At 39.2% G+C, this 12,659-nt stretch overlaps 1 protein-coding gene across 5 annotated transcripts in view; it reads right to left on the reverse strand.

Moving 5' to 3' along the window:
• Positions 1 to 12,659, reverse strand: part of ANKRD50 (ankyrin repeat domain containing 50) — a 47,861-nt gene that overhangs the window by 10,837 nt on the left and 24,365 nt on the right. The window lies entirely within an intron of this gene.

Raw genomic sequence — 12,659 nt, forward strand, 5'->3', positions numbered from 1 at the left:
AGGATAATATCTCTAGTTTATTTTGTATTATAAAATTCATATGAGCATATTGTACTTTAAATTCTTTTGCATCTACACAATGCTTGTAGCATTTTATTCTTATTCCTCCTGATCATTCATTAGAAGTTATAGATGTGGGGAGTAATTAAAATCATAATTACATATCTATATGCAAAAGCAATAGCCCTTTAGTATAACATAATGATGCTAGAATAATTAAGAGCAGGTGCTGATGAAACAGCTGTCTGGTGATTTATTATTTTACAAAAGCAACAGCATTTCTGTAATGCCAAAGAAGAAACTAGTAAATGGAATGATAATCCATGGATCATCTATCTGCATTCTCATTTGTTAAAATTGCTTTGGTTTGTGATCACTGAAAAATTCTTAAGAATGTATGAACAAAATCTAAATCAGATTTAAGACCAGATCAGAGTGACTGCCACATAAAACTCACATCAAAAGAGAATAGGTATGCACTTTTTTTTCAGTCCATAAAATGTTCCTAAACTCCATCCTCCAAATATACATTATATTTATGAAATAGTAAGATTTGTTCAACCTAGCACTATCGTTTTCTCTTTCGCTAAGCCCTGACCAGCCTGTACTGTATTCAGGAAATGCTTTGCAACGCCACAGTATAATCATACGTTTAATTTAAACCTGCCAATAGGTAGTCGGATATAGCTAAAAGTAGAATCTAAAAATAATACAAGTTAGTGAACATTACACTGGGATGGAATCATTTCTCATTTAATAAATTTGTATCGAAATTACTGTAACATGCCCAACAGGGAACTGTTTTTGCATCTACTTTTACAAGTTTTATTGATGTAGATGGCTTCTAGTTGATTAGTAAGCAACATGCTAGATCAGTGATGGTGAACCTTTTTTTGAATGGGCGCCAAAAGGACGCATGTGTGCCCACTCTCATAATGCAATGCCCTCCCTCCCACATATGATTGCACAACTCCCCTGTACTGCCCTCCACACACATACATGCAGGCATCACTGAAGCCTCTGGACTTCTGGTAGGACCATTGGGCCATTTTTCGCCCTCCTCAGGCTTCAGGAAAGTCTCTGGAGCCTGTGGATGGACCTACTGGAAATTCAGAAATGAACACCCAGTAGGCCTGTTGGGCTGCTTTTCACCCTCCCCATGCTTCAGGAACACCTCGTGTGCCCTCTGTGGCACACGCACCATAGGTTCACCATCATAGTGCTAGATATTCCAGGCTACCTGTGCTGCTTGCAGGTTCACTTTGGCTGCAAATCAGTTCTAGTTTACAGGTTAATATTCAGGATAATTACCTTCATGGTAAAAGCTCACTTTAGAACTTTGGATCAGTAACTACCTTTCCATTCAACTTTCTTTACAGGACAGTCATTGTGTGGAAAATTAAAAGAGAATATGCCTTAGATATCTCCCTGAAAATCAAACAATAAACAAATGGCTTATTGCTATTATAACTTGAGTAGACTCGAGTACTTTTTTGCTCTGTATAAATCCAGCTTTTGTAATCTTTAATGCAGGCTTGATTGTGATGCCATCAATATGACTTTATGGCTACAAGAATGTTCTCAATTTTAATACTCTCCAGTATATTGCATTAACAGCCTTGGGTTTGAGCAATTAGCTTCACTTTGCGGAGGTCAGAGTTCTTTATAAGGCTTTTAGATCACTCTGATGCATTGTCTGAGATGGTTTCTAAATGTGCCCAATTATAATGTGGATAGTCTTCACTTAATGGTCATTTATTCAGTTACTTTTAAAATTAGCAATAGCACTGACTGGGTGGAACAAATGGTCTTCACAATTACGACACTGCAGCATCTTGCAATCAAATGATTTCCATTGGTGACCTTCACTGCTGGCTTTCTACTAGTAAATTCAATAGAGTAGCTGGCAAGAGATTGTGAATGTTACCATGTGATGATACACGTAATGATGTTGTGGAATTCAGTTAACAACAGCAACTGAAAACCACACAGTGGCAGGGCCACAGGACGTTGTGCTTGATTATTTAGTGATGAAGATTTCGGTTCCAAGTAGCACTATTAACGGAGAAATATTTTAAAAACTAGTGTTTTTAATTTTTTTGTTGATTTGTAGTTCTGTTTTTATTTTATTTTTGTAAATTGCCCAGTCTATTTACTATAAATTATTCCTTTTTTGAATACTTTTGATTTTGCATTTGACACTGCTTAATAAGTTTCAAAAACTGGTACAATGTAAAAATTCTAATTCAGCACATATTACCATGTAAAGATATCAGTCTGAAAACTTCCTTAAAACAAAGTTTCCTTGTATTACAGGTACTAGAAAATTGTTTTATCCGCTCAATCTCATACAGGATACATACCTTTTTTGTGTGTGTCATTCAAATGATAGCTTTGAATTTGGCATTACTTTTAGGAGTACAGTGATACCTCGTCTTACAAACGCCTCATCATACAAACTTTTCGAGATACAAACCCAGGGTTTAAGATGTTTTTGCCTCTTCTTACAAACTATTTTCACCTTACAAACCCACCACCGCCGCTGGGATGCCTCGCCTCCGGACTTTCATTACCAGTGAAGCACCCATTTTTGTGCTGCTGGGATTCCCCTGAGGCTCCCCTCCATGGAAAACCCCACCTCCGGACTTCCGTGTTTTTGTGATGATGCAGGGTAATCCCAGCAGGGGAGTCCCAGCAGCGCAAAAACAGGCACTTCTCTGGCAATGGAAGTCCGGAGGTGGGGTTTCCCAGCGAGGGGAGCCTCAGTGACAGCGCATTATTGCAAAAACACTGAGGTACGGAGGTGGGGTTTTGAGGACTTCAGTGTTTTTGCGATGCTGCGATTTCACTGATGCTCCCTTCACTGGGAAACCCCACTTCCGGATTTCCGTTGCCAGTGAAGCGCTCGTTTTTGCAATGCTGGGATTCCCCTGCAGCATTGCAAAAACACAGAAGTCTGGAGGTGTGGTTTCCCATGGAAGGGAGCCTCAGAGGAATCCCAGCAGCACAAAAACGGGCAGTTCGGCTGGCAAAGGGGGTGAATTTTGGCTTTGCATGCATTAATTGCTTTTCCATTGATTCCTATGGGAAACATTGTTTCGTCCTGGAACTAATTAAGACAAGGTATCACTGTATTACAATTTTCTGGCAATTTATATTGAATATATATCCTTATTAACTACATTCAGATACAACAGATAAATAATATTATCTTTTTAACAATAGTTATCAAAACAACATGAAAAAAATCATTCTATTCAAGATTCAGCTCATTACTGCTTGATCTAAATAAAATTATGGATTGTTCAGATTTTTCTTACGACTATATCAACTTCTTCCAAATAGAAACTCCAAACTAATTTCTTTGATTTATTAAATATTAATTCCATTATAACAATAGCAGTAGTACTAGTTTTTCTCATCATTCCTATCACCCATTTCCTCCCATGTTGACTGTATGACTGTAACTTGTTGCGTATATCCTAAGTTTTTTATTAATATTGCTTCTTCATTGCTTATTTGACCCCTATGACAATCATTAAGTGTTGTATCACATGATTCTTGACAAATGTATATTTTATTTTATGTACGTTGAGAGCATATGCACCAAGACAAATTCCTTGTGTGTCCAATCACACTTGGCCAATAAAAATTCTATTCTATTCTATTATACACTGCCCGATAGCACTTTATAGCACTATATGGACAATTTTAAATGTAGAAGCATTATTTGCATATCTCCCCCCCCCCCAAAAAAAAAATCTAGGTCACTTTACAAACTTTGGAAGGCTGAGTCAACCTTGAGCCCCATCACGATCGAAATTCAGGCTGTGTGCCGAATTTGCCTGCAATACTGTACTTTAATCACTGCGCTACCTAGGCTCATTATATATTTGTTGATTATATCAACAAATCCATGCCAAATGTAGATTCTGGTGTCTTGTGAATATTGAAAGTAACATTTGGCCTTTGATATTTTGGTCTTCAATGTGATAGAAATGTTAATACTAAATATTGCTACCTTGGAGGTTAACAATTCACTGTGGCATAAAGCTTTTAGAGATATAACAGATCTGATATTTTAAAGATGCCAAACACATACACGCACACACAAACACAGCTGTTCCTATTAAATTAGCAAGGCTATGCTATAACAGTGCATTTTATTATCTTCAATGTGTTTGCCTTTTCCATCATTAACATATTTCATATTTGTCCTTCACTCAGTACATCTTTTAAATTTGTAATCTAAATGATTAATGATATTTCAGTGTTGTAAATAAATTTGCATCACTATGTTAAGTTTATTTTAATAGTATTAGGTATGTATTTATTATTTATTAATTATACTTTTATGCTGCCCTTCTCGAAGCAACTCAGGGCAGCATACAACATTGTAAATACAAACAATATATGTGAAGAAATCTAATTTTTTAAAAAAAGAAATATACAAAGTTATATATTAGATATTTTAGCATTTTGTGTATATCTTTCAAAATAAATTAAAAATTACTAATTAATTAAGTAGACAGACCAAATCCTTTTAACAGTATCATTTTAACAAAAGTCAAACCAGACATCTTGCAGTTGTGCAAGTGCCTATAAGTAATAAATCTTGTATTTGTTAAAACTGGTTTAATTGTCCATTTCAAGTCTGTGTATATATTTAAGTCCTGTGTATATATTTAAGTCCTCATATACACATGCACAAACTTGCATGTAAGTATATGGAAGAGACTTGATTATAGATTTTTTTTCTGCAGTACTAATCTAATCAAACATAAGAGTATCTGAATACACTAAATCAAGGAATTTATTACTTTTGCATTTAGCCTCTTTTAAAATGCTACATGTAATTTTCAATACTTAAACAAGAAGAAGTTAAAGACCACTGCTAAAATTTCCATGAGACCTGGACATTGAATTTGTACAGATTGATATTCAATTTAATTAAGAATTTTAAATAAATTTGTGTGAAGTGTTTCACAAAATATTTTGGCTTGAATGAAACACTTGCTAAAGCAAGGTTCCCACTACTGTTTCATGGCCTGTTTGGAATTAGGCCACGCAAGCGAATGCACATGCCCTCTTGCTTGTGTGGGCTGGTTCCCCTGCTCTCTCTGACCATCAAGGCATAAATGGTTGGGAATTGTTGTGCTAAACCATTATCCAGAACGCTTAATATACAGTGGTACCTCGAGATACGAGTTTAATTCGTTCCGGACCTGGGCTCTTAAGTCGAGCAGCTCTTATCTCGAACGACTTTTCCCCATAGGAATTAATGTAAATAATTTTAATTGGTTCCAGCCCTCAAAAAACTCACAAAGTTAGTCTAAATTATGCAGAAAGACATGTTTTTAATGAAGAAATGTACATGTACATATAAATGAATAATGAAGTTTCTTTCACTTAACTTGTAAACTTTCTTAAACTTTTAAATTTACATATGTTCAACTTCTCTGCCACCCAATCCTGTAGGACAGAGGTCCCCAACCCTTTTTGCACCAGGGACCGGCTTTAAGCGATCAAGAGAGGAATGGGTGAATGAATGGACGGAGGGTGGGAAGGAAGGAAGGAAAGAGGGAAGGGACAGGAACAGAGGAAGGAAGCAAGGAAACTTATGAAAGGGGAGAGTAAGAGAGGAATGAGTGAAGGGAGGGAGGGAGGGAAGAAGGTGGGAAGGAGAAAGAAAAGAAGAAATAGAGGAAGGGAAGGTAAAAGAGAGAAAGAAAAAGAGCAAGAAAGAAAGAAAGAAAGAAAGAAAGAAAGAAAGAAAGAAAGAAAGGGGGAAGGGACAGGAACAGAGGAAGGAAGCAAGGAAACTTATGAAAGGGGAGAGTAAGAGAGGAATGAGTGAAGGGAGGGAGGGAGGGAAGAAGGTGGGAAGGAGAAAGAAAAGAAGAAATAGAGGAAGGGAAGGTAAAAGAGAGAAAGAAAAAGAGCAAGAAAGAAAGCTGCAAGCACCCCCCCGAGCCCCCCAGGCCGGCTGCAACCTTTTAAAACACGCGCGCCGCTTCGCAGCTGTCTCCTGAAGCCGAACGCGGAAGTTAGCGTTTGGCTTCAGGAGACAGCTCCTTGGCGCTTGTATCTCGAATTTGGGCTTGTAAGTAGAACAAAAATATCTCTCCCCTCCCAGCTCTTATCTCGAGTTGATCTTAAGTAGAGCAGCTCTTATGTCGGGGTTCCACTGTATCTGCTTTAAAGTATTTTTCTGTCAGTGTGTGTATCACAGCTCCTAGCTCACATATAAAAGTCTTATGGCACACTATGTATTATTGTACAATTACACCCTAATATGTGGTATTTTTTTCTTATTACATAAATATTCATTGTAACTTAAGGATGAATTTGCTAATGGCGTACGCTCCAAGAAAAGTTAAGATAAATAAGCAGATACAGGGGAACACACAAGACATAGATTTCTTGTGGAATTTATATTACGTTGGTGAATGGAGCTAAAATTCAATTAGGAGTATTGCATTTATCTTAGTTGCATACAAAGCCCTAAGATTCAATCTCAGATCCAATATGGGAGGAAGAAACTTGTTTTCCTTTTGCCCCTTGGCCCCACGCAGGGGCCATTTCCAAGGGAGGTATTTTTTTTTTATAGTTGACAAACTATATTATACATAGTAAGGGTACGTCTAGCTGACGAGAGCCTAACTAGCTCAAAATAGATCTATACTAGGCTCCCTTCCTTTTCGCTTATCAGCAAAAATATGTAACCATGTATGTTATAGTTTGTTGACTATACATTTTTTTTACCTGCCTTGTATATGGTCCCTGCGTGGGGCCGAGACAAAAGGAAAGCAAGTTGCTTCCTCCCATATTTGGGAATACCAGGGTGATTCGAAAGAAAACAAATATAGCTCTTCCCTGGTAAAAGCTGATTTGGAGGCGAGCCTGTAGCTTAGAGGTTAATATCCTGCTTTGCATGCAGAAGCCCACAGGTTCAAATCCCAATAAAGGTATGTCTAGCTGATGAGAGCATAACAAGCTCAAAATATATCTATACTAGGTGTTCTGTCTGGGTCCCCCCAGACGCCAACACCAACCAAAAAGAGTATCCAGACACACTGGTAAAAAGCAAAGGCAGTTTATATAATTCAAAGCAAACACAGGTAACAAAAACTGTTCTTACAGACAGGAATACAGTACTATGCAGCTTCACAGAGGTTTCACGAAGGCCAGGCAATAAAACAGGATTCTTGCTGGCAAAAACAACGCTGGAAATAATAAAACCCACGCCTCCCCCAAGTCTTCCAGACTTTTAGGCCACAAGCCAAGATCAGAGACGCCGAGAATCGAAGCAAGGTCACAGGACTCCCAATTGATAACTCTCCACAAGACTGTAAGGGCAGGCCTGCCTTTTCAACCCTGCTGAGGAGAACCACACCCAAACCCAGCTGTTGCCAATTCAGGGATGGAAATACCTTTCTAATTGGCCTCGTCTTTGAGCTGCTCGTCGCTGCCTCATGTCTATTATAGCCTGTGCGTCTTCATCCAATGAATCCAGGCTACTAGCTGGGGAGAGCCCCCCCCCCCCGGGGTCTGAGGCTGCTCTCCCTCCTCCTCTTCCTGACGTTCCTCTCCCCCGTCTGCCTGGTCCTCCCCCTCCTGTTCACTGTCCTCCTCCTCTGGGCATGGATCCGGCAGAGATCCAGCCGGTCCCTGAGGAGCCTCAGGCTGAATCACAACAACTAGGTTTCCTTCCTTTTCATTTATGAGTGTGTGTGTGTGCACGTTTTGGTGTGTTTGGGGCTTTTTCCGTGTAAGATTGAGAGTATCTTTGCGACTCTTGATCTTACATGGGAAAAATCCGAACACACCAAAACTTACATACCTATGCCCGTGAACATGTAGGAAATCATACACACACTCACACTTGCTGATAAGTGAAAAGGAAGTGAACTTAGTTTAGCTTGTTATGCTCTTGGCGGCTAGACATACATTTATCATGTTAATTTATGGCTAGCCAGAGTTCTAGCTCCATATAATAAGGGTTAGGATAAACTACTATATTGTATGTACTGTACATTCCTGTTTTCTAAAAAATAGCAATAATACATGATAAAAGCATGATTCTAAAAACTTGATACTAATAATAGAACTCTTGATTCAGATATTGTCAAGTAGTATTTCCAGTGGAAACAGAAAGAAAAAGTAATATTCAGTTCTTAAAAACCTGCATTTGCCCTTGGGACAAGTGCAAATATCTGATACAGAATCTCTGCATACTGAATATTGAAGTCCATAACAATACGAGATAAGTTTTGAAAAGGTCTCAGGGGATTTGCTTCCTTTTTGTATAGATTAACTCTGTGCCATAGTTTTGCTCTAATCTTGTAATAAGTACAACTTTCCCCAAATAGTAATTAAGTGAAGCAAGATGCCATGGAATCCATTAGTTTCTTCTGTATAACTTGAATGAGTGTCTTTAAGCAGAATTCCTTGCTCTTCAGGCAAACATATTTGTTGATAACCTACTCTAATCTCATTCAGTCTAATTTAAACCTGGTATGCAGTCACTAACATGAAATAATAAAAGTTCAAAGGAGAGATCAACAAGAAAAAAAAAGTCAAGGGACCTTAATTGATTTTGGTCTTTGCTTCAAGATAAGAGAGTATGCAGAAACCAGTAGGTGGAATTTGAATTTTCATAGGAATGTTTGTCAATCTGTACATAACTATCTTCTTTGCAAAATAAGTCTGTACTCTTGAGGCCTTTGGGTTCACAGATCTGCCTCAGCAATTATAACTGAAGACTAGCTTTAGATCCTTTTCCCTTAAGCTGTTTAAGTTGAAATATATATTGGTTTTCCTCAAAACACTCTGACAAGGTCACAATAAGGCACTACATCCATCACCCTTTATACGTAACAATATTAAGTAAAACAGGATATTACCGTTTTCTGATCTCCAGTTTTAAAAATATGTTGATGTCTCATTTTGTCAGGCACAATATTTTTGAGATTTTACTGGTTGTGGGCTTTTGTGAGCTCTGGGTAACAAAGTTTCAATATTATTCTTTTGAATAATTCTTTCATTTCCCTGTCACTTAATTTGATTTCATGTTAAGATAAATGCCCTTTCAACAAAACTAAACACAGTGATACCTTGTCTTACGAACTTAATTGGTTCCAGGACGAGGTTCGTAAGTTTGTACTACGAAACAATGTTTCCCATAGGAATCAATGGAAAAGCGATTAATGTGTATAAGTCCAAAATTCACCCCTTTTGCCAGCCAACGTGCCAGTTTTTGCGCTGCTGGGATTCCCCTGAGGGTCCCTCCATGGGAAACCCCACCTCTGTACTTCCGTTGCCAGCGAAGCGCCCGTTTTTGCGCTACTGGGATTCCCCTGCAGCATCGCAAAAATGCGGAAGTCCGGAGGTGGGGTGGAGGGGAGCCTCAGGGGAATCCCAGCAGCGCAAAAACGGGCGCTTCACTGGCAATGGAAGGTCCGGAGGTGGGGTTTCCCAATAAGGGGGGCCTTCACCTGGCAATGGAAGTCCGGAGGCGGGGTATCCCAGCAGCGGCGGATTCATAAGGTGAAAATAGTTTGGAAGAAGAGGCAAAAAAAATCTTAAACCCCGGGTTCGTATCTCAAAAAGTTCGTATGACGAGGGGTTCGTAAGACAAGGTATCACTGTACAATGCTACTCATGTACTCTTGATGCATAGGTTGCATATTACTAACTCTTGAAATATTGCAATTGTTTTAAAATCACATACTTTAATAATTAACATTCAAAATCTGAAAAAAAAATTATATCAATATGTGTATGTCGATGTAAACACATGCATATATTTCCGTAAATAAACATTTAAGTATAACTTTTACTTATACATACATATTCTAAAATATAGAATAGTGCCACATATACTGTATATCCCAAAGCCCAGGTTCTGTGTAGAACTACTTTGACAACAATACAGGTTAATCTTTCCAAGCCTTAATCTGTTCTTTTGAGTTTAATATAATGTGTTGTGAGCTCCTTGGACTTTCCATTTCTCCACCAGGAACTGTAAGGCTTGTTGGCTCCATTATCGTAAAATTTAGTAATAATGGCTATCTCGGCAATGGAATACTCAGAACTGAATGGCTATACAGAAGTGTTACTTGCCGTGCCCTGGTGGCTTGGCAAATTGCAGCCTTATTTTGTTGATAGGTTGTCTTATGTGCCATGCTCATGTGGCCTTGCTATTCATTGGTGTCGTGCGCCAGGGGCACGGCACACTGTTGAGCTGGGAGCACGAAATTCCACTGGGATGGCTGGCAGCAGAAATGAGCCCAATATAATCTCTGTCCTTTCTGGAGTATTGCCCTCTGGTCTGGTGAAATTCGTTGGAAGTACAATCTAGCCCCTCCGTCCGTTAATTACGAATTGCTGCCCCTTAGGATCGCAATCTTTCTGATGTAGGCTCCAACTACAGAAAAAAATGGTCGCCTGGGCCTTGTGATTGAAGAGGTGGGTGGGTGGACGGGGAAGGAAGTTGCAGTAGTCTTTTTTAAAAAAATTATTTAAACTATTGGATTGCTGCCATTTCAACTGTGTTGATTATGTCTCCACCACGAACTCAACTCAGAAGGCAAAGGGAATTCTCCTAAATGTTGTTACTTTTACAACCCAGCTATTGGCAAAATCCAAAATGGCGGGCGCTACTTGCCCACCCACCGAAAAAGGGGCCATTGTTGGTATTTCCTTCTCAAGTCGGATAGACCAAGGCCAATTAGCTGTGTCATTGAAACCATGAGAGCCTACAGGGTCCAATTAAGAAGAGAAAATGAATTATTAATATAGCGAAAGGAATTATTTTCTGCTGTTTTTTTAAAGTTGGATTTCAAAAGTGGGAATCTGTTCCTAAAGTTTGGTTCTTTAATAAAGTGTATTATCATTAATCTTCCAGGAAGAGCAAGTCCACATCTGTTCCACATAACACTATTTCACAGCTTGTTCCAATTCTCTCAAAATCAGCTAAATGTTTTTGCATTCAATCTGTTTGGTGATCTTTGTTATTTCAGTACTTTAGAGTGTTTATTAATGTCATCTCATTCTTAGGTTTGCTTTTTCTTGCTCCTTTATCATAACAATAAGCTGCCAATTTTTATTCTTCCTTTTCTATTATATCTTGAGTCAATTTCTTTATTATTATTTTTTGTGTTGTTTCTCAGTTTATCTGTGTGACCTACTTATCTCTCTATGTGTATGTGGTTGACTTCTGGTGATCACCCAAACTACTGCCTGCGATTTTTTTTTGTCAGGATTTCAGAAATGATTTACTGTTGCCTCCTTCTTAGGACTGAGTATCTATGTTTGGCCCAAGATCATCGCTGGCTGGACAGATCAGGACTTAAGTTTTATGCCACTTCATCACTACGCTATATTAAAACTGGGACTAATTATAACATGTACTTTACAGTTATCTACAGTTATCTATTAAAAGCTTTTATCATGTTTTCTTTAGGAATGTCTGTAAATATGCTTTTAGAATTTGGTTTTTTCCCTTTTAATGTAAATATTCAATAAAGATTACTATTTATATTATTTTTAAAAAAAGCAACTTAGCGGACGGCACCTGCTAGCTCTTCGCCAGGCAAACCTAACTTAAAGCGAAGGTATCCCGGACTTTACATTGGCAGGTCCCGCGCCCTTCATCGGCCGAGCAGATGGCTTGCGGGACACAATGCTTTCGAGAGAGGATCGGGGCCTCCCATGCGTTCTCCTCCAGCTCCGAGAGTGGATGCTGAAGAGCGTCTTGATGAACTCAAAGAACCCCGTACGAGACCCCCCTCAGTCTCCCCAAGCAAGGCAACACTCAGCAAGGCTGAAAGGCAAGGCAGACTAAAGCGATAGGCCAACAAGGAAGGGAGCCCCCCCCGCCCATCCTCCAGTGTTTTCCAACGGTCCCGTGCAACCCACCCAGAGGGCGTTGACACCAGGGTCAGCTCCGCGGGTGGGGACTGGGAGCCGAAGGAAACACCCCCCCTCCTCAGTGGTTGGCAGGCAGGCATAGGGAAGGGTCCAGGGGCATGGAAGATAGGAGGAATTAAAGCCTGCTGCTTTGGGCGCCTTGAAGAAACTCCCCCCGGATTCCCCTTTGCCTGCCGCAGCCCCCAAAAACTTTCAAGGAGGGTGGAAGCCCCAGCTTCCCGCCTGTGTCAATCCACCCCTGAGGCTACCTCTGGGCAGCCTCCGCTGTCTTCCCCCTGCCTCCTTCCCCTACCCCAAACAAGGATCAGAATGCCGGCAGTAATAAGGCAAAAGGGGTGAATTTTCGGATGGGTTTGCATGCATTGATCGCTTTTACATTGATTCCTATGGAAAACATTGTTTCATCTTACAAACTTTTTTTCTTATGAACCTCGTCACGGAACAAATTAAGTTCAGAAAATTAGGTACTACTGTATTTGATTTTCCATTTGATTATCCCAATATTTTCAGCAATATTTGATTATCTATCTATCTATCTATCTATCTATCTATCTATCTATCTATCATCTATTTATTTATTTAAACATTGTCCTACTTCTTCCTCGCCACAAAAGTGTTCTATTAAACATATAAATGATATTCAGGAGCCTCCTATGGTCTCTAGAAAAAGATTGTTCTATTAAACATACAACTTCAGGATCCTCCTTTGGTCTCCAATAGATAGT

This window comes from Erythrolamprus reginae, chromosome 7, assembly GCF_031021105.1.
Source record: "Erythrolamprus reginae isolate rEryReg1 chromosome 7, rEryReg1.hap1, whole genome shotgun sequence".
Taxonomy (NCBI): domain Eukaryota; kingdom Metazoa; phylum Chordata; class Lepidosauria; order Squamata; family Dipsadidae; genus Erythrolamprus; species Erythrolamprus reginae.